The sequence below is a fragment of the Mustela nigripes genome, chromosome 1, assembly GCF_022355385.1.
Source record: "Mustela nigripes isolate SB6536 chromosome 1, MUSNIG.SB6536, whole genome shotgun sequence".
In the NCBI taxonomy this organism is placed as follows: Eukaryota; Metazoa; Chordata; class Mammalia; order Carnivora; family Mustelidae; genus Mustela; species Mustela nigripes.
The window spans coordinates 8,421,424-8,441,779 of NC_081557.1; positions in this window are offsets into that span (position 1 = coordinate 8,421,424).

Here is a 20,356-nt window from a genome sequence, read left to right on the forward strand (position 1 = left end):
TTGTCATTCGGCTATGGGAACAATCAAGCCTTCAGCAAGGGGAGAGGGGGTGCTGTGGGGACATCAGGTTACTTAAACAAGCCTTTAGCAAGGGGAGAGGGGGTCTTTCAGTAAACAGGGACCAGACTGTGTGGGACTTTGAAAGTCAAGGGGTATGAGGAGAGGTTTTAATGTGGCGCCCACATGCTTGGACTCAGGTTTCTACAACAGCACTCTGGAGGCTAGGTGGAAAACGGACTGTAGGGAACAGGGATGGAAGGAGGAGAACCAGTCGGAAGACTCCTGCAGCGGTCCCAAGGAGGGAGGAAGAGGTGGCTTGACTTAAGGAAGAAGCAGTAAAGGACAAGAGCGTAAGGGCCTACTTCGCCAGAGCGAGCCATTTTGTTATTTATGCAGTAAACTTAGATTGACCCTGCACACCCCCCCCCCCAGAGGAACTTACTTAGAAACAAGTCTGGGAAACCAGAAAAATATGACTGACCAGCCCCTGATAACAGAGCCCATATACCAGGACGCGTCAGGTCAGGGGGAGGTAACAGAGCCCAGAAGACAAGGATGAGTCAAGCCAGGTGGAGACATGCAATCAGGAAAGCACCTCCCTAACCACCCAAGAATGTGGGCCCTGCCTTTTGGGCGCCAATTCTGACCAGAGTGATAGGCTCGTTCAAATAACTACTATAGGGTAAACTGTAATTCAGTTGGCCCCCTGTGTGTGGCCAGGCTCGACCACATGGCCTTTGCTCTATAAAAGTTAGTCTGTGAGACTGGGAGGGGTCGCCTCTTTGCAAGAGATGGCCCTGACGGGTCAGTTTGATTCTCGATGCTTGGCGCGACATAAAGCTTTGCTTGACCCTCACTTTGTATCAGTCTCCCTCCTTTGACCATGGACCCTACAAAGAGAAGAGGAAGGACTGGGCTTCACTGGGGAGGTAAAGCCAACAGCATTTGCTGGATTAGATGGGAGGGGGAGGAGTTGAGGGAAAGGGAAGGAAATCCAGGATTTTTACCTACTTCTCATTTCAGACCAGAGTCTCCATCACTCTCAAGGTAGCCTCTTGTTTTCTTTTTTTTTTTTTTTTTAAGATTTTATTTATTTGACAGAGAGAGATCACAAGTAGGCAGAGAGGCAGGCAGAGAGAGAGGAAGAAGCAGGCTCCCTGCTGAGCAGAGAGCCCGATGCGGGACTCGATCCCAGGACCCTGAGATCATGACCTGAGCCAAAGGCAGCGGCTTAACCCACTCAGCCACCCAGGCGCCCCGCCTCTTGTTTTCTTAATAAACTCTAGATTTAAAGAACTCACCACAGGACTAGATGAAAGGATCCCAGCTAACATTGAGATGATCGTTGATCCAAGAGTGCATATAGCCAGGTAAGAAGCCTTCTTCCAGAACACACTCATCTCTACTGTAGAAGCTCTTGGCCTGGAGCAGAGTGAGATGAGCCAGGTTCTACAGCATTCCAGCACCCTCCACTCCTATGGGAGATGCCTGTCCCTCATCTGAACAGGCACTGCCCAAGAGGCTTTAGAGATGGCCGGGAGGGACCCTCCTACACTGTTGGTGGGAATGCAAGTGGGTGCAACCACTCTGGAAAATATGGAGATTCCTCAAAAAGTTGAAAATAGAGCTACCCTACGACCCAGCAATTGCACTACTGGGTATTTACCCCAAATATACAAATGTAGTGATCTCAACAGGCACCTGCACATTACAGGCACCTGGACATTATGGCAGCAATGTCCACAATAGCCAAACTATGGGAAGAGCCCAGATGTCTATTGACAGATGAATGGAAAAAGATGTGGTATGTCTGTCTGTCTGTATGTATGTATAGGAATATTATGCAGCCATAAAAAATGAAATCTTGCTATTTGCATTGACATGGATGGAAGTAGAGGATATTATGCTAAGTGAAATAAGTCAGTCAGAGAAAGACAATTATCATATGATCTCACTGATACGTGGAATTTGAGAAACAAGGCAGAAGATGATCATAGGGGGAGAGAGGAAAAAATGAAACAAGATGAAATGGGAGAGGGAGATAAACCATCCGAGACTCCTAATTTCAGGAAATAAAGGGTTGCTGGAATGGAGGGAAGTGGGAGGGATCGGGTGGCTGGGGATGGACATTGGGAGGGTATGTGCTATGGTGAGTGCTGTGAAGTGTGTAAGACTGATGATTCACAGACCTGTACCCTTGAAACAAATAATACTGTATATGCTAATAATAAAAAAATAAATTTTTTTTAAAAATCACAAGTGAGTGGGGGGAGGGGGTAACTGGGGGATGGGCATTAAGGAGGGCACTCGATGGAATGAGCACTGGGTGTTATAGGCAACTGATGAGTCCCTGAACTCTACCTCTGAAACTAATAATACGCTGTATGTCAATTAGTCGAATTTAAATAAAATAATTTTTTTTTAAATCACACACACACAGAAAGATATGTCTTGGAATAAGCCCTCCCCAGGTGTCCTAAGGATATCTTCTCCTCCTGACCCTGGTCAACAGCTTGGGATTCCTTGACAGGAACACTTGCTGAGGGAAATACCCCTCCAGCCTGTAATTTTTCCCAACTAGTTCAAATGTCTTAAATTCTACTCTGTTCAGTTCTGTTCAGAATCTGTTATGGGTTGAATTGTGTCTCCCCAAAAAAGATATGTGGAAGTCCCAGCCTCCATTACCTCAGAATGTGACTTTATTTGGAAGGAGGTTATTGTGAATGTATTTAGTGAAGATGAGGTCATACTGGAATGAGGCGAGGACGCCTCACCCAGCCCCAGAGACGTCCTCACAGAAAGACACAGACACACACACGGCAGATGTCACGTGGGGAAGAAGGATTGGGGTGATGCATCGGAAAGCCAAGGAATGCCTGGGGCCACCAGAAGCTAAGAGAGGCCCATCAAGCAGACTCTTCTAAGAGACTTCAGAAGGAGCCAACCCTGCTAACACCTCCATTTTGGACTCGTAGCTTCCAGCATGGCAAGACAATTTCTGTTGCTTCAAGCCATACAACTTATCGTATTTTGTTACAACAGCCCCAGGAGACTGATTCCAGTCAACTGAGTGGAAAAGAAGCCAACCACCAATAGGCTGTTGAGGGTCCCTCACAGAATCCACTCTCTCCTCAAGAAGCAACATGGCCCGATGGAAAGGGCACAACTGGGGTATGGAACTGAGCAGATCGGGTTTGAACTGTGGCTTACAGGCTACATGTACTTCAGAAACAGTTTTAACTTCTCAAAGCCCCTCCTCATTGACAAATACAAAGGGAAGAGAAGATAAGTCAATCCTACCCAAGAGCCTGCTGAGGCCTTTGATGTCAGTGTAACTGACGATTCAGGAGCATAAACGTTAGTTTTTAAATGTTTGGGTGAAACAGAAAGCAGCAAAAGTGATAAGCTGTCATTTCTGAGATTTGAGTTATCAAAAGGCTACGGAGGGCACCTGGGTGGTTTAGTCAGTTAAGCGGCTGACTTTGGCTCAGGTCATGGTCTCGGGGTCCTGGATCCAGCCCTATGTCAGGTTCAATGGGGAGTCTGTTTCTCTCTCTCCCTCTGCCCTCACTCATGCTCTCTGTCTCTCAAATAGATAAGTAAAATATTTATAAATAAATAAATAAATAAATAAAAGGCTACGGATTCCATCTTTTTTTTAAAAAAAAAAAAGATTGTATTTATTTATTTGAGATCGAATGAGAGTGAGAAGCATGAGGAGCAGCAGGCAGAAGGAGAAGCAGCCTCCCTGCTAAGCAGGGAGCCCAATGAGGGGCTCAATCCCAGGACTCTTGGATCATGACCTGAGCCAAAGACAGATGCTTAACTGACTGAGCCACCCAGGCGCCCTAAACGTCTACATTTTGGACTGGTTTGTTAGGCAGCAATAGACAGTTGGTATAGCTCCTCAAGGTCACCTCAATCCGGTAATAAATGTTCATGTCCAGAGAGGGTCAAACTCTGCATTCAGGGAGGGGATAATATCATGGGCCACTTCCTGATCATTCTTATTTCCTGGGGGAAAAGATAATTTGCACAATCTTGCTTCAGGTGAGTCTTTGCTCCAAGAACACTTCTGGTCTACCCTGCCATTCCTCTCTGAGTGACATTGGCCATATTGCGCTCTCTCTCTCTCTCTGGGTCTTTGTCCTTTTATCTATGCACTTAGGACAAAGGATTTTATAAGTGGTTCTCAAATACCGATCTATGACAAAGTTCGTATCGGTGTGCAGTAAAATGAGAAAAAATAAGATAGTAAATATTCCTACTTCATCTAAAATTCTCCCATTTAAAGAACTCTTGTTCAGTTTCAGATCTTCTCCTCCCTATGATGATAATGTTAAATTGTCCTTCTATTTTTTTTTAATTTATTTGTCAGAGAGAAAGAGCATGAGCTCAAGCAGGGGGAGTGGGAGAGGGAGAATCAGACACCTTGCTGAGCAGTGAGCCCAATGCAGGACTCGATCCCAGGACCCCTGGGATCATAACCTGAGCCAAAGGCAGACACTTCACTGACTGAGCCACCCAGGCATCCCTAAATTGTCCTTTTAAATAATGAGAATAAAATGGAGCAGGGGAGGCTATAGGTGAAACAAAAGTTACCAAATGTTGATAAATGTTGAAGCTGAGTGATCTTAATAAATGTTTGAATAATTCCATAAGGAAAGGTTATAGTAAATGATGATACAAGTCAGAGCTGGTGTTTGGACATGTGTTTGGTATGTAGTCTAATTATAACATGACAAAACACGGTAATTCTAACAATGCACACTAGAGAAGGAGGAAAAGGAGGGGGAGGGGAAGGAGAAGATGAGGAAGAACCGTCGCTGGGAAAAGTCGGTGAGCGCAGACAAGGCTTAGTTGCGGTATGAGGCACTGGGTGATTACTCCTCTGCCCCCCCCCCACTTCACACCTCTCCTGCAATATCCCCCCACTCCTTCCTTCTCCACTGAGTGCCAGAAACTTCACACCCTGATTCCAAGTGAGCAAAGGTCCTATCAGGGGTCTCTATTTCATGGAAGGTCAGATGAGATGGTGTCTGTGAACAGAGGGGATGGTGTCTGTGGGAGGGGGTGGTGACTACACCTGCTTCCCTTCTCACCCGTAGAGTAAACCAGGTGGACTGACTCCTGGGCCTGGCCACATGCCCTTCCTAGGAGTCCTGAGAATATAGAGGTGCACAGAGCCTTGCTATGCTGCCACCACACCTTCCTCCATTACCTACGGCTGACCGGCAGGGACTGTCGACACCCTGACCACAGACCATTGGTCTTGGCCATTTTAGTCATTGATGGCCTGACTCCCTATTGCCTCACCAACAGGCTTTCTCTGGCCCCTGGAGCCTGCTCTCTGCAAACAGGGAAGCCTCCAAGTGCAGGGGAATTAATTATTTGCACAACATTCTGTGACCTGTGGCTGCCAGAGTTCATGTCAAAATAGCCCAGCTCCCTCAGCCTGGGTGCAGGAATAACTCAGAGACACAAGCTCCATGCTGTCTCCTGCAGTTCCCCTGTGGGATTCAGCTCCAGGTGCCCACAGGGGTATCTGGCTTGATGAAACACCATCTATTGGTCCCCCACCCTTCCCCATCCCACTTCCCCACTGCCCTTTTGTGTGTCCTGGGACCACCTCCTAAATAAACCACTTTGTCATGTCTCAGGCTCGGTATGCTTATAAGAGAGCCCAAAGTAAGAAACAGACACCAGAAATTGTGGTAGACAGAATAATGTCAGTAGTATCCACATCTTAATCCCCCAAATCTCTGAAAATGTTACCTTACAGGGCAAAAGGGATTTTGCCAGTCTTGTGATTGCAAGAAAATTGCAGGATCAAAGTCATCCTGGATTATCTGGATAGGATCAGTGGTTGAGTCAGAGAAGATATGATGATGGGAGCAGAAGTTGGAGCAATGTGGTTGCTAGAAGGAAGGGGCACAAGACACAGAATGTGGGCAGCTTCTAGAAGCTGGAAAAGGCAAGGAAACAGTCTCTTCTAGAGCCTCTAGAAGGAACACAGCCCTGCTGACACCTTGATTTAAGCCCAGCCAGACTCCCTCAGACTTCTAACCTCTAGAACTGTAACAGTAAATTTGTGTTGCTTTAAGTCACTACGATTCGTTACAGCGGCCACAGCAAACTCATACAGTAATAATCAACCTCTCTTCCCCCCCCCCAACCCAAGCACAGAATGCTTCCCAACGTATGCCCATGGGCAGGAATTAGTACACAAGGAATTATCCATGTACCACTCCTGTGCCAGGAGCACCTGCCCTCTAGATCCGGATCCTTGGGACACATCGGAGCCATCCTCTCCCTTCCCACACCCAGTGAGGGCCCAGCCCTCACCGGCCTGTGTGCGCAGGCACATTGCCATCGGGAGGCACCACTTCACCGACTCTATGTGTGAAAGATGTTCCCTGGAGCACAGCACGGAAAGCTCCAGGAATGCAGCCCAGTGGCCCTGGGAGCCCTCCCGTCCCTGACCTAAGGGATGTAGCCGCTGGGGTGTGAGACGCCTTGCTGAGGCTGCTTTGGGGCTGCCGTTTTGTTTCAGGGACATCCTGACGGAGCCCACGACACACGTCACTGAACAGTCGATGCGTTATTTCAAGCAATGTGGGAAACGGACACCTTGAGGCCAAACCCAAGCCCCTCCCTACCCCATCCCCCGACCCAGGTGGGGATGAGGGATGCCCGTCGCGCTATAACTCGTTGGTGGTCAGGAAATGTTAGATGATAGCGACTGTTTCCCCCAGTCGGTTGATCAGGGCCCCGGCTGCCTTATTATCGTCCTTTGCCCCCAGCTGAAGCTGTCCACAGGGTCAGTCTGGACACGGAGAGAAGCGGCAGTCCCGCCGCCCGCGCCCCTCGCGGCCACACGGCGTCGCTGCCGAGCCGTCCCGGGCCGATCCGGAGGCTGGCGGGGCTACCCGGCCGCGGGGCGGTGGGTCTCCGCGGGGGGAGGCGTGGGCCCCTCCCACCGCTCAGCAGCCGCGATCCCACCCCGGGCTCTTGTCCTGGGCCCGGGTCCGGCTGGCTTCTGCCGCTTGATGGTCCGAGGCACGCCGAGGTGCGCAGCCGCCGCTGTGACCGTTCATTCAGGAGGCGCCCCCCTTCCCTGGGAGAGGTGCCTCCAGGAAGGCTGGCGGAGGAGGCCCCAGTGGTCCTGGAGGCCCCGGGGGGGTGCTGGGAGACTTCCATGCCGCTTCCCCTCTCTCTCTCTGGAAAAGATGCACGTTTTCGTGCACCCAAAAATCGCTGGAGGGCGCCTAGACACTGACTGCGAAAATACAAATTAGACAAAATCTCCTGCCAACCCAGAACACCTCTCTGCAAAAGTAGAAGGGAAGGAACGTAGGTTTATTATTAAATAAGGGTTCAGCCGGGATGCGCTGCACAGCACGGGCAACCGGCAAAGAGACAGCAAAGGAAGACTTCGCTCCTTTTCTAAGGCCAGGTAGATGGCCCAGTACACACATGGACACACATAGACACAACCTCTCCCCCACCAAGAGGACTTGACAGCAAGTCGCACACAGTTCATGCTAAACGTTCCTAGCAATTACGGTAGTTACCTGTGTTTGCTAATTGCCTTCACGCGGAAGAAAAATACCTTCCTCCCGTCTCTATGACAGGAGGTAGGTTTGCAACTTGGAAGCAGGCACCGGTGAAGTCAGGCCGATACTCCCCCACGGAAAAGGGGGGACGGGCGCTTTCTTCCTCCATGATTCCATTTCAAGGAGATGGATTCCAGGTCCTTCAGGAAACATTCTTGGGATGTAGAGCTGGCAAGAGTCTTCGCTTATGAAAAGACTTACATATATTTCAAGGAGGCAAAAGAGGCAGAACTTAAAATTGCAAGGTTTCTAAGCTGAATGCTCTAAGAAGAGAGAGGGAGAAAGTCTCTTCCCTTTTTTTTTTTTTTTTCAATAGGAAGAATTTAACTTGTTTTGTTATTTTTTAGAGGATTTTCTAAAAGATGTTATTGTTTGTTTGTTTGTTTGTTTGACAGCAAGAGAGAACACAAGCAGGGGGAGTAGCAAGCAAAAAGGAAGAGGGAGAAGCAGGCTCAAGCCCTCCCCAGGCGTTGGTCCCAGGACCCTGAGATCACGACCTGAGCTGAAGGCAGACGGATGCTCAGCCAAGCCCCACCCAGGTGCTCCTTGTTTGGTTACTTTTAATTTGTATTTTCCCTGACCCCCCCCCCCCCCCCCCCGTGCAAACACACGTTCCCCCTCAAAGCCACCACCACTTCTGTCTGACCCCACCCCAGATCCTGCACCCTAGCCGCCGGACACGCGCAAGCACGCATGCCCGTCACACGTAAACGCATGCGCACACCAACGCCGTGCGCACACATGCGCACACATGTGCACACGCGCACAAGCGCACTACAGTGCGTGCGCATGTCCTCTCTCTGCTCCTCCTGTGTTATCAGAACCATTTTCTTTTCTGGGTTGAGCACACTAAACCCAGCAAGAGTTAAGACGGGGTCTTGTTGACTCCCAGGCCAACTACAGAGGCGGAAGCCAAAATAAATCATTGCTGTTGTCAGCCGCTGAGTTTTAGGAGATAACTGATCAGTATAATAAACCTTTAGTTCTTTTTTAGCACCTGATTTGTAGTTCAGGATCCAGCAACACGGAAATCCACCCCTCCCGATGTGTGTGTGTGCACACACGTATTTGTGCACCTGCATGTGTACACGCGTGTGCACACACACACACACACACATACATAGGCACAGCACAGCCAGGAGAAATTGCTTGACCATTCAGTCCCTACTCTGTGTAGAGCTGGTGCAGCTAATGACATGCCCCACACCACTCGTGGTTGGCTTTGCAAACCCAGCTTCTGCCCTCAACCCCCTGGCACTTCTCTGGCTCACGTTGTTGGCCATGGGCCCAGGGGCTGTAGGCACTCGGCCAGGACAAGAAGGTGAGGAGTAGAGGAGGTATCTAGAACTATAATGTAACCAAAGGCCTCCTGTCATCTCTAAGTCAGAAGCCAGGGGCACCTGGGTGGCTCAGTGGGTTCAGAGTCTAACTCTGGATTTCCGCTCAGGTCATGATCTCAGTGTTGTGAGATCGAGCCCCCTGTCAAGGTCTGTGCTCGGCGGTGAGTCTGCTTGAGATTCTCTCCTTCCCCCTCTGCCTCTGCCTCTCCTCTTTCCCTCCAAAAATAAATAAATAAATCTTGGGCACCTGGATGGCTCAGTCATTCAGCGTCTGCCTTCTGTTCGGGTCATGATACCGGGATCCTGGGATCGAGCCCCATGTTGGGCTCGCTGCTCAGCGGGAAGCCTGCTTCTCCCTCTTCCATTCCCCCTGCTTGTATTCCCTCTCTCATTGTCTTTCTTTCTGTCAAATAAATAAATAAAATCTTCAAAATAAAATAAAAATAAATACATCTTTAAAATGTGTGTGTGTGTGTGTGTGTATGTGTGTGTGTAAAGCCAAATGTCTAGGTACTGAGGCTGGGTGGCTGCCAGTAAATCAATGCCAGATGCAGCCCCCATCTTGGACCTCTCAGCACCCCCAGGAGGCTGCCAGATTAATGGTTCCCATGGGGTCAGAGCAAACAGCAACATGGACATCTCCATCACACAGACTGGCACCAGACTGGGAAGGGGCGGTGCGCAAGAAGGAAGGCCAGTGAGTGGCCAAGCATGCCCCCAGCCAGAGGACACCCCTGTACCAGCGAAGAGTACAAGGAAATCAATGAAGAAAGAAATGTGGCATCTCAGCGGGGATGTCCTCCAAAGCAGGAGCTGAGAGGAAGAGCTGACCCGTGAAGTTTAATGTCACAGGGAGCTAACCGACACTAGCATCTCTGATGTGGGCTTGGAATGAACCAGGATTGCATGGCATTCCCCTCTAGCAAGTACTTTCAATAATAATCATAATAAAGACTGGGTCTGGCTGGTTCAGCAGAGGTGGGGATGAGGCTGAGCCTGGGGCGGGCCGGGGGATCTGGGTCCACCCGGCTTCTCTGCTGTGCACTCCTGGTCTGTGCATCCTACCTCCCGACCTACCGCAGTGTGGCCTCTGTCTGCTTTCACGGTCAGCTGGTAGTGGGTAATGATGATGCTCTCTGGTCTGTGCTGTCTTCTACAGAGACTCCAAGAAGTAACTAAAGCGGACAGCACCTCCAGTCGGAACTTTCCTGCCCTCAGGGCTCTCTGCTGAGACCCCAAAGCCCAGAGGGCCACCTCGGCTGGCTCACTGAGAGGTAACAAAAGCAAGTCCTATCTGCTCCCCACCCCCAGTCTATGCCCACGACATTGAGAAGTTCAAGAAAGACAGTTCTGAGCTGGAACTTTCTCCAAAGGAAGTGGTCAGCCCAGGAGGAGGGAGAGAGTGTTGACGCACACCCCCCCAAAACATGCCACCCCTCAAGTCAGGTGCCAGGGACTTAGGAGTGCCACCGTGGGGGGGTGGGGGCTGCCAGAGAGGACATGTCATCCCCACACTGTCATCCAGGGCGCGGCTGAGCCGCTGACCCTCTGAGCCTTGCAGTCTCCAGTGCAGAGTTCAGGGAGAGAAGGTGGGAGGAAATGGAGACCAGAAATCTGGAACAGTCTCCAGCCTGGCAGAGGAGAGGGAAGAGAGGGCTGCAGGGGCGAGACCTGCCCCCCACCATGGCCAGAGTGGACATCCAGAAGGGAGCTGGACTGGAGTGTTCTCAAAGGGACCTCACCCAAGAGGGCTGCCTGTGGGCACAGAAAGAGGCTTTGTCAGGAGCACTGGGCAGGGTCTGAGCACTCCCCGGGATCAGACGTTCCCTGCATGGGGATCAGCACTGGCCGAGCCCTCCAAGGGGCAAGGCCACCAATCCACATTCCTTGTGTGACAACAGCATCATCAAGGAGCACTACCCTTTACCTGGAGTCCCCTTCCTCCCTTCTGGACCCCTCTGCAGGAGCCAGAATGCAGCTGCCTTCCCCAGAGGAAGGAGGTGAATCTCAGAGAGCCGACCCTCTGTGACCACACACCCACCACCCTCCTTCCCAGCTGCTGAGAACCCGGTCGGCTTGCATTGGAGAAGCTGATACTGAATGGAGGATAAATATATCTATTGAGAGAGGACGAGCCTTATTTTTTAACTTGGCAAAAATAGTTTCTTTTTTGCCCAACTTTTTACAAGAATTTTCAAACACACAGAAAAGTTGAAAGAATAGTGCAATAAACACCCATATGCTCACCCAAAAATTGTTGACGGGTATGTGTGTGTGTGTGTGTGTGTGTGTGTGTGTGTGTGTGTGCACACACACGTTCATGGTTTGGCTGAACCATTTGAAAGCAAGCCTCAGCCATCACAGCACATTCCTAAATCCTTCAACGTGTATCTCCTAAAAGAATCAGAATTTTTGATGCCAGAAACTGAAACTGTTCTAATATCAGAAAGAAATGGATAAAACTACACTTAATTGAAATGTTTTCTTTCTCTCTTTCTCTCTCTCTCTCTCTCTCTCTTTTTTTTTTTTTTTTTTTTTTTTTTACAGATTTTAGTTTTAAGTAATCTCTCCACCCAATGTAGGGCTTGAACTCACAACTCCAAGATCAGGAGTCCTACGCTCTACCGACCAAGCCAGCCAGGCACCCCTGAAATATTTTCAAGGAGGGGGAAGAGAGAAGAGACAAACCATGTGCTAAGGCAGTGGGGTGAGAAAAATTGAACTATTTCCCGCTTGCACCCTACGAAATCCAGCCAGTTGAATAAACAAGCTCCATAAAGAAGATAAGACAATTTCAGATAATGGCTGCTGTTACAGAGAAAGGAAATAAAGCAGGATACACGCGATAAGACTGGGAGACGAGGCAACACTGGAGTGGGTGGTACAGAGCGATGCCACGTATGAGCTGAGACCCCAGTGACAAGCAGTCAGCTAAACAAGACAATCTGGAGATCCGTGTTCAAGGCAAAGTAACCAGCAAGGCCAGAGGCCTGGGGGCAGGAAGGAGCACGGAGTGACAGCTCCGGAACAAGGGGGGACAGGAAGTGCTGAGAGAGGAGAGGGGTCACCACCCAGATCTGTCAGCCAACGGGAGGAGTCTGGGGAGAATTTTAAGCAGGCAAGTGACTTGATCTGGTTTATAGTTTTAGATATTCTGCAGCTTAGTTGGAAAAAAGTCTTGGGTAGGATGGGGCACCTGGGTGACACAGTCGTTAAGCGTCAGCCTTCAGCTGGGGTCATGATCCCAGGGTCCTGGGATCGAGCCCCGCATTGGACTCCCTGCTCAGTGGGAAGCCTGCTTCTCCCTCTCCCACTCCTCCTGCTTGTGATCCCTCTCTCTATGTGTCTCTCTTTGTGTCAAATAAATAAATAAAATTTTTTTAAAAAAGAAAAAAAGAAAAAGACTTGGGTAAGAAGCCCAAGAGGGAAACCTGGAAACCATCACGAAGGCTGTTCGTAATCCTCCAGGCGAGGGAAGGGCTGGCTTGCACCAGGGTGGTGGCCATGGCGTAGGTAGTATTGATGGGGACACGGAGGCTCAGAGAAGTGAAGTGACTTAACTAAGGTCATGCAGCTTTTAAGTGGCATGTCCAGGTTTTTTCTCGGAACTTTTTAAATTGTGATAAAATAGATATAACATAAATTTACCATTATAACCATTTTTAGGTGTATAATTCAGTGGCATTAAGTACCTTCTCAATGTTGTGTGACCATCACCACCATTCATTTCCAAAATTTTCTCATAATCGCACACAGAAACTCCGGACCCGTTAACAATAGCTCCCCATTCCCCCTACCCAGTCCCTGGTTACCTCTACTCTACTTTTTATCCGTATGAATCTGCCTGTTCTAGATCTCTCCTATACGTGGACTCATACAATATTTGTTGTTTTGTGTCTGATTTTCACTAAGCATGTTTTCAGGGCTCACTCATGTTCCAGCATGTATCAGAATTCCATTCCTTTTTAAGGCTGAATAATGTTCCGTTGTGTGTATACACCACATTGTATTTATCCATTCATCTGTTGATGGCGTCCAGGATTATTACCAGGTTGTCTGAGTTGCAGCGTGGTTCCGGTGGGCTCCGCTCCAAGACCTCCCGCAGAGCCCCGCGCAGTGCCCCCTTGTGGCCACCAGAGGGCGCACCGGGCCCCCAGGCAGGCTCGCGGCAGGCGCACAGCGCGGTTGGTGGGTGGAGGAGGAACGCGGAGCCCAGGCTTTTTGCACACACAGTCCTACACCCAAAACATGCTGACGAGAAAGAAGCTGGCTGCGGGTAAAGTGGCTGGACTCCAGGATCAGCCTCAAAAGGAGGAAAGTGAGGAGGTCAGGGTGGGAGGGGCCGTCCTGTAATACTCTCCAAGGGCACAAGAGACAGGTGCCGGCGCCCAAAGCTTGCCTGCCCATTGTCCTCCCGTGTGAACAACCCTGGTGCTGAGGAGATCAGCGGGGCAGACGTGGGGGAGTGAGTCCAGCGAGACTCAGACCCCCATTCCTGCTGTTCCCCAGCAGCCAAGTGAGCTCCAGCCTGTGGCAGGCACACTTTCCAACAAGGAAACTGAGGCTTGGAGCCACGTGCTGGTGGCCCATGCAGGTAGAACAGGCAAGCTCTGAGCGTCACCCTGTAACCCTGGACACTTCCCTTGTCCAAGCTCAGTGCCCTGATTCCTGCAAGCACACCACAGGGGGAACGCAGAATGGTATGGGGCTCTAGAGGCTGGTCTGACCACGATGGCCTCCCTCCTTCTGAGCCCTGAGCCTCTTGTGATGCCACCCGAGTTCGCCCTTCCTGGTTTTTTGGCAGGCCACCTCATGCTGACCAATATCTCTGCCCGCTTGAATCCTTCGACTTTTCTCGCATGTGCTGTTGATGGCTGAGCCATTTCTCCCCACCCCCCGTCCCCCCACCGCATCTCTGTGCAGCTGGGTCTTTGGATCCGAGTCCAGGAACTGACATTTATCCCTGTCAAATTTCATCTTGTTCGTTCATCTGACAAACATTTGTTCGGTGCCCACGCCGTACCAGGCACTGGGGACACAGCACTGAAAGACAAGTCCCCTGGCCCCAAGGAGCTCCCGCTGCCACTAGACAAAGCCGCAGCCATCCTGTACCCCAGCGCGAGCTGGCTGCCGCACACAGGTCATCTCACCGACCCTCACGGCACCGGCGGAGAGGCGACATTGCCCCCATTTTGTAGATGGGGAAGCCAGTGTTCCAAAAGTTGATGCGACTTGACTGAAGGGGCATACCTAGAAAGCGGCAGGCCCAGCACTCAACCCCTCCAATCCCTTTGGATTCTGATTCCGTTCTCCTACTTAGATACCGTAAATCTCAGCGTCGAGTTCTCCACGAGTCTGAGAAACTTACCCAGCTGCATTTCGTCAATAGCACTGGTGACACTACCCTACCGACCCCGGGGTAGGCCACCACGGCCCCCGTACCCCAGGCAGACAGCCGTCTATGGTCCCACGCCCTGTACAATCAGCAGATACAAGGCACCTGACTGGAAACCACAGGACTGTTTTCCCCGCACCCCAGTACAGCCTCCAGCTCCAGGCTGCCTCCCCTGTCCAGGCGGCTACATGTCTGCTTGTTGGCCTCTCTGACCAACACACCGGTCCCCAAGACCCCTCCCGTTATGGGCAGGAGCCCTTGCCCACACCATGGTGAAGATTCATCCCCCCAGGGGGAGACTGGAAGCCCAGGGACCAAGAGTAGGCAGTGGCTTTGGGATTTCTCAGGCTCTGAACACCCCCCCCCCCCACCCTTGCATCTGTGGCTTCTTCTCTCCCGCACTGGCTGCTCCGGGAGCCTCAGCCCATCTTTTTCCCTCAGCGTCTCTGCCAAGTGCAGGGAGGTCAACGGCGGAGCAGGCCTGTGGCAGGAAACAAGGCAAGTGGAAAAATGCGCTGTGCTGCTGGGGAGGGGGGGTTGTGAGATGGGCTCCAAGCTCCCAGGGCCACCCACCCGCCAGGACCCAGGGCCACCCACCCCCCCACACACACACAGGATTCAGACCTCGACCTCACAGGACCACGCACACCTGGCCTTCTCCCAGCCCCATAACATTAGAACTAGTATCCATCTGCCCATTTTGCAAGTGAAGGCACTAGGGCCAGGCGGATGGGGTCCAGGGCTGAGAACCGCCCCGCAGACACTGCTTCCTGAAAAGAGATGGCCGTTGGGGGGGGGGGTGCTTGTGGACAGAGCGGAACCTGCTGTGCTTGAACTCAGCGAGCTCCTACCATAAGCGCACTCTGGCAGCGAACAGGTCAGAGCCAGGCCCTCCTGCCCTCACGGCCTCCTGGTTGGGGGGCAGGAGAGGCAGATGCAAGCGACTACGCAGTTCCGGGCAGTGACGCATGGAGCCTGTTAGAGAAGGTGTTCCTAGAGCTGGGGGCCCTTCTCGACCATCCTGGAAGGCCTCTGTGAGGAGGGGACATCTGAGAGCAGAGGAAGAGCTGGCCTTGGGAACAGCGAGTGTAAAGATGATGAAAGAACATGAACGCAGCGTGGAGCCAAAGCCGCCCACCCCCGTCATGGCTGCCTGCAGACAGGGAACCACCGCTCTGATACGAGGCCTTGGTGGGGAAGCACGTGGGACAGTGTCCTCAGGGTGCCTGGCCCCTGGCACGGGCTCCACAGACACCTGTCCCCTCCGCTCTCCTTCCAGCGCTCTGTGGCCCTCCCAGGCCACGCTCTGTGTCTTTTGCACTTCTCGCGTCCTCCGCACGTTTCTGCGCCAGACCCAGCGCCAAGCAGGTGCTCGATACGTGTTTGCCGGATGAACCAACACCCGACGGCCCTTCTCACCAAACCCTGAGGTCCGGCAGGGAGCACATGTGAGGACAGCCCCCGAGGAAATCCTACCTTGTTCTACAAGGAATCACTGGATGGAGTCTGTGACTCCGAGAGGTGGTAGAGGCAGAAAAGACAAAGGGATTCCAGAAGGTGGGAGGAGGGGTCGCCTACACAATTGGAAAATTTCACAAAGTCCAGATTTCAAGCTATTTTTAAAATATCTGAAGCTCTGGCAACCCCAAGCCTGCCTATTCCCATGGCAACACCAGCTGGTGCTGAGCACCGCTGCCCCCTTGAGACTGGACATGCGCTCTGCACCTTCGGGTGCACGGGGCCACTCGCCGTGGCCCACACCTAGCCCACCCTGCTCATCCACATCACCTGGCCCCGTGGGCATCTGCGTCGGCCAGCTCTGGTTTAAGGCATTTCACGAGCAGAAAGCAGTGCTGGGGACATGGGGACTGAGACGTCTGCTGAATCAGCCTGTAATCAGGGGTTCCCCTCCCTCAGGTTCTTAGAGCAGTCGTCCAGTGTGGAGGTTTCCAGATCCGCAGAAATCCGTGCTCTGTGCTGGGTTCAACGGGCAGGTGGGCTCCGGAACTCCTTGGCCACGCCCTGGAGGTGAGAGATGCAGTTCCTGATAGGCACCAGCAGGGAGCGCCACTGCTGGCCTGCCCTGGGCTGGGGGCTCTGGGCGCAGAGTCCCTCCACCATCCTGGCAGCTGTGTCCCTGACCTTTCCTACTTGGGGTAACAGCTGAGGCCCAGCCTGCCTGGCAACATGACGGGCTCGGCTGTGACTGGCTGGGCCAGGATATACTCCAGGTGCCCAAGGACAGCCTCAGGAGCCCCCACCTTCCCCCTGCCTCCTGGAAGCCCCTCCAACCTGCGACCCCCAGGGCCAAAGGGCACCCCTGCCAGGCTCCCTTCTCCTAGCAACCACTTCCCTCCCTCCTCTTCTTCTGGGACCGCTCAGGCTTCCCGAAGCCCCCCTTTCCTTGGGACTGACCCTCAAATTCAGGGTTTTATATACTGCGTGCTTGGCACTGTGTTCAGGGTTTTATATACTTTATTTAAAATCCCCACAATCCTATAAGGTAAGAATTAATCCCCATTTTACAGGTGGGAAAACTAAAGCTTAACCAGGTGACACAACCCCCCAAGGCCACGGAACTAGCAAGATTCCAATTCAAGCATGTAAGACCCCTCTTTCCTGAATGGCCTTGCTCCTAGTGAAGGAAATTTTAGAATAAATGGAGGGGAAGGAGGGATTGGTTAGGGTTTGAGGGCAGAGGACAATCCTTTGTTCAGGTCCATACCGGACACCTAGTCTGTTAAGAGCCACCCAAGGACAGGGACTGAATCTGGGGCATGTAAGCCAGTGATGAAGCCTTAAGAGTAGCTCTTGGCCCTTGAGAATTTAGTGAACATCTCTCCATCCCTGCCTAGGGCCACAGTCTGAGCAGCGAGACAGGCCCCAAACATGCTGCAGCTTCTGACTTCTTGAACCCGTGATGGGTTCAAGAACACATGAGGGGCCAGGAGGCCCCCTCACCTAAAAGGCTCGAATGACCCACCCAACCGGATGGGAACTTTATGAGGGCCAAGAGGCCCAGACTCCACACAGTGAATTTAGGCACCACTGAACATGACTCCATTGGTGACCCACAAGCCTCAAGATCTTCCCCACCTCCGCCTGCACAGGACAGAGAAGCCAAGAGAATCATCCGCCCCTCTGAGACGATCACAGCTCTGTCCCAGCCCCTGGAACCAAGGCCACCACTGAGGTGGGAAAAAGGCTTCTGTCCACGCTGCTTATCCAACTCACCTCCCATTTCCCCAAACATGCCTGCACTCATACCCCTGGGTCTGCTGGTGTCTCCCTGATTCTACCTCCCCATTGTCCAAACCCAGTGTAAAAACCACCACCTTCTCCAGACAATCCACGGTAATCCAATCCATCAAACCTAATCACTCTTTCCCTCTCTGGAAAGGACTAGAACCCCATGGACCTCTCCTGTGGCATTGAGGCCAATCCCCTGCATGCTGTCATTGTTTCTGGGCTGCTGTTTTCTCTGACAGCAAACAGGAGGGTAGAGCAGGCACCTATCTCCTAGCATGGGGCCTCATACATACACAGCATAAAGTACATTGGAAGGTTGGAGGGGTGGGTGGACAGACAGATGGAGGGACAGATGGACAGACGGACAGACGGATGGATGGTGAGATGAACAAACAAATGAACAGGTGAGTGGGTAAGAGTAGATGGCCCCCAGAAAGTTCACTGTGGTCCCCATAATTGGCCAGAACACCTAGACTCCCCACTATTCCCCGCAGAGTAAGATTTCCCTGTTTTCACTTGTCATGGCGTGTCCTCTGCTTCCCTGAACTGAAGATTTAGAAAGACGGCGGCACCATGCGGAGAAGTACGCTGAACCTTCGCTGAACCTTGGTCTCTGTGCGTGTAAGGTGAGGACGTTGGACTTGAACTTGAGGACTCTTTGGGCCCCTCCAGCTGAAGACACATGCCTGTGCTGGGACCCAGCAGGGACGGGGGCCACTGACTGAGCCCCGTGCGGCTCAAAGGACAGCGGGATGGGTTCCGACTAGAGACGAAGGGGTGAAAGGGAGAGGGAAGGAAGGAGGAAGAAAACCGCATTTCCACATCCCAAGCTAAAAATGCATTTAGCATGTGAGATTTCCCAGATGCATCATTTCTTTAAAGAAAAAAAAAAGTTAATTTCAACCTATTCGATTTAGTATCACAGCAAGGCCAGAGTGAGTGAAGGATCCTGTAATGTAACTGGAGCGGCTTCGGGCAGAGCCGGCCGGGGTCCGAAGATGCCAAAGGAAAGGGTGAGCCGGGGCAGGCGCGGGGGATGGAGGGGCCGCTTTCTATCCGCCTTCCCTCCTCTCACCGCTGCCTTATGCATTGATCCTACAAACCCAATATACTATCTGAATAAAAGATTTCTGGAGAGGTTGTGTAAGCCACTTAACTAATGAGGAGCAATGAGAGGCCCAGAGGGAGGTGACTTGCCCAAGGTCACCCAGCAGGTTCATGACGCAGTCCCTGGGGGCCTAAGAGAATGCCTCAGTCCAGATACGTGAATCCAGGCACGTTCCCTGGGGGCTCGGGTCCCCCTCCCCCCCCCCCCGCAGCTGGGCTTGCACATCTGTACTCTGGCTCACCTCCAGCAGCCTCCACGGGAAGTCACCAGGCTCCTTTAGACAACATTCCGCTAGGACAGGAACAGACGGATAACGCAGGCCCAATTAGGCACCAGCAAATCTCACGGGGGGGTGGGGGGCCGAACGCCTGGAACAGGGGGGCTCGAGCGGCGGCTCAGCTCTCTGCAAGCTTCGCAGTCGAAAACCTTCCTAAAACAACCCCTTGGCTGCTTCGGAGCATAATTGAATCTTCCTTTGATGACTCCGGATCTCGCCCTGCCTCAGGCCACTCTGAAAACATCAATTACTGCTGGGTCCAGGTGGGGAGCAGAGCCCCAGCGGCTGACCCCACCCCGGAGGGGGCGGTGGTGAGGGGCTAGGAGAGACTTCAGGGGCTGAGGCCAGCCTGAGCCAGGGAGCTGGGTGTTGCCTGGGTGGAGAAGGGGACCGAGTCCTCCCCAGCCAAGAAGGGGAGCCCTAGGTGGGCCCCCCAATCCCCCAGAGCAGATAGGACAGGGCTGCTCCCCAAAGTCCCTGCAGGTAGAACCAGAGGGCAAAAGCACGCAGGAGGGACACTGAAAGTCAGCCAAGGTGATGCTTCTGAGAGAGCCCACGGACTCTGCAGATGTTGGGTCCACACTGTCCCTGTCCTCCCCGGCTGGGAGACCGTGAGCAAGTTACTTAACCTCTCTGTTTCTTAGTCTCCTAATTTACAATGCTTGGAGTAGTAATGAGGCCATGAGGTTACCTGAGCCTCCTGCTGGCTGCAGAAGAATGAGGGTCAGACCACAGTCCCTGAGGAAGAAAGGTCTGGAAGAACATACATCAGAAAGCACACGGGGTTGGCTCTCAGGTGAGGCTGGGTATTTTGTTTTGTTTGGCCTATTTGTGTTCCCCATGTTTTATGCAAGAAAAACATTATTAGAGAGTTAAAATAATTCAGAGAAAAGAACAAAACACCAGGGACCACGATTTGTCCCCAAAGGGACACAGCTGATCAGAAGAGAAGCTGTTCCCCTGAGCCTGGGACCCAGGCAAGGGAGCCCTGGCTGCCAAGGAGCCCAGCAAATCACAGCTGGAGCCCTCAGGGACAGACAGCCGTGCCACTTTCTGCTGGACCCGCCTCACCATTTCCCAGGGGACAAGTCTCCAGGCCCGTTCTCGGGAGGCACCAGGCAGGGGAAGTGATGCCCGGCAGAATGTCTTCTGCCCACACACACAACACCCCTCTCAGAGCTATCCCACAGACCCTCTGCACAGAGATGACCCAGGGCTCTCAGGACTCAGACCAGACCCCACCCAGACTATCCTCAGACCAGCCTGCCCTAATCACCTGCCCCTCAGTCTGGCCAGCACCCCCTCTGGGCTCAGCCACACCACCGGCCAGCCTTTGCTGAGGCAGCCCTCTGAAGACCGCAGGGCTCGGTG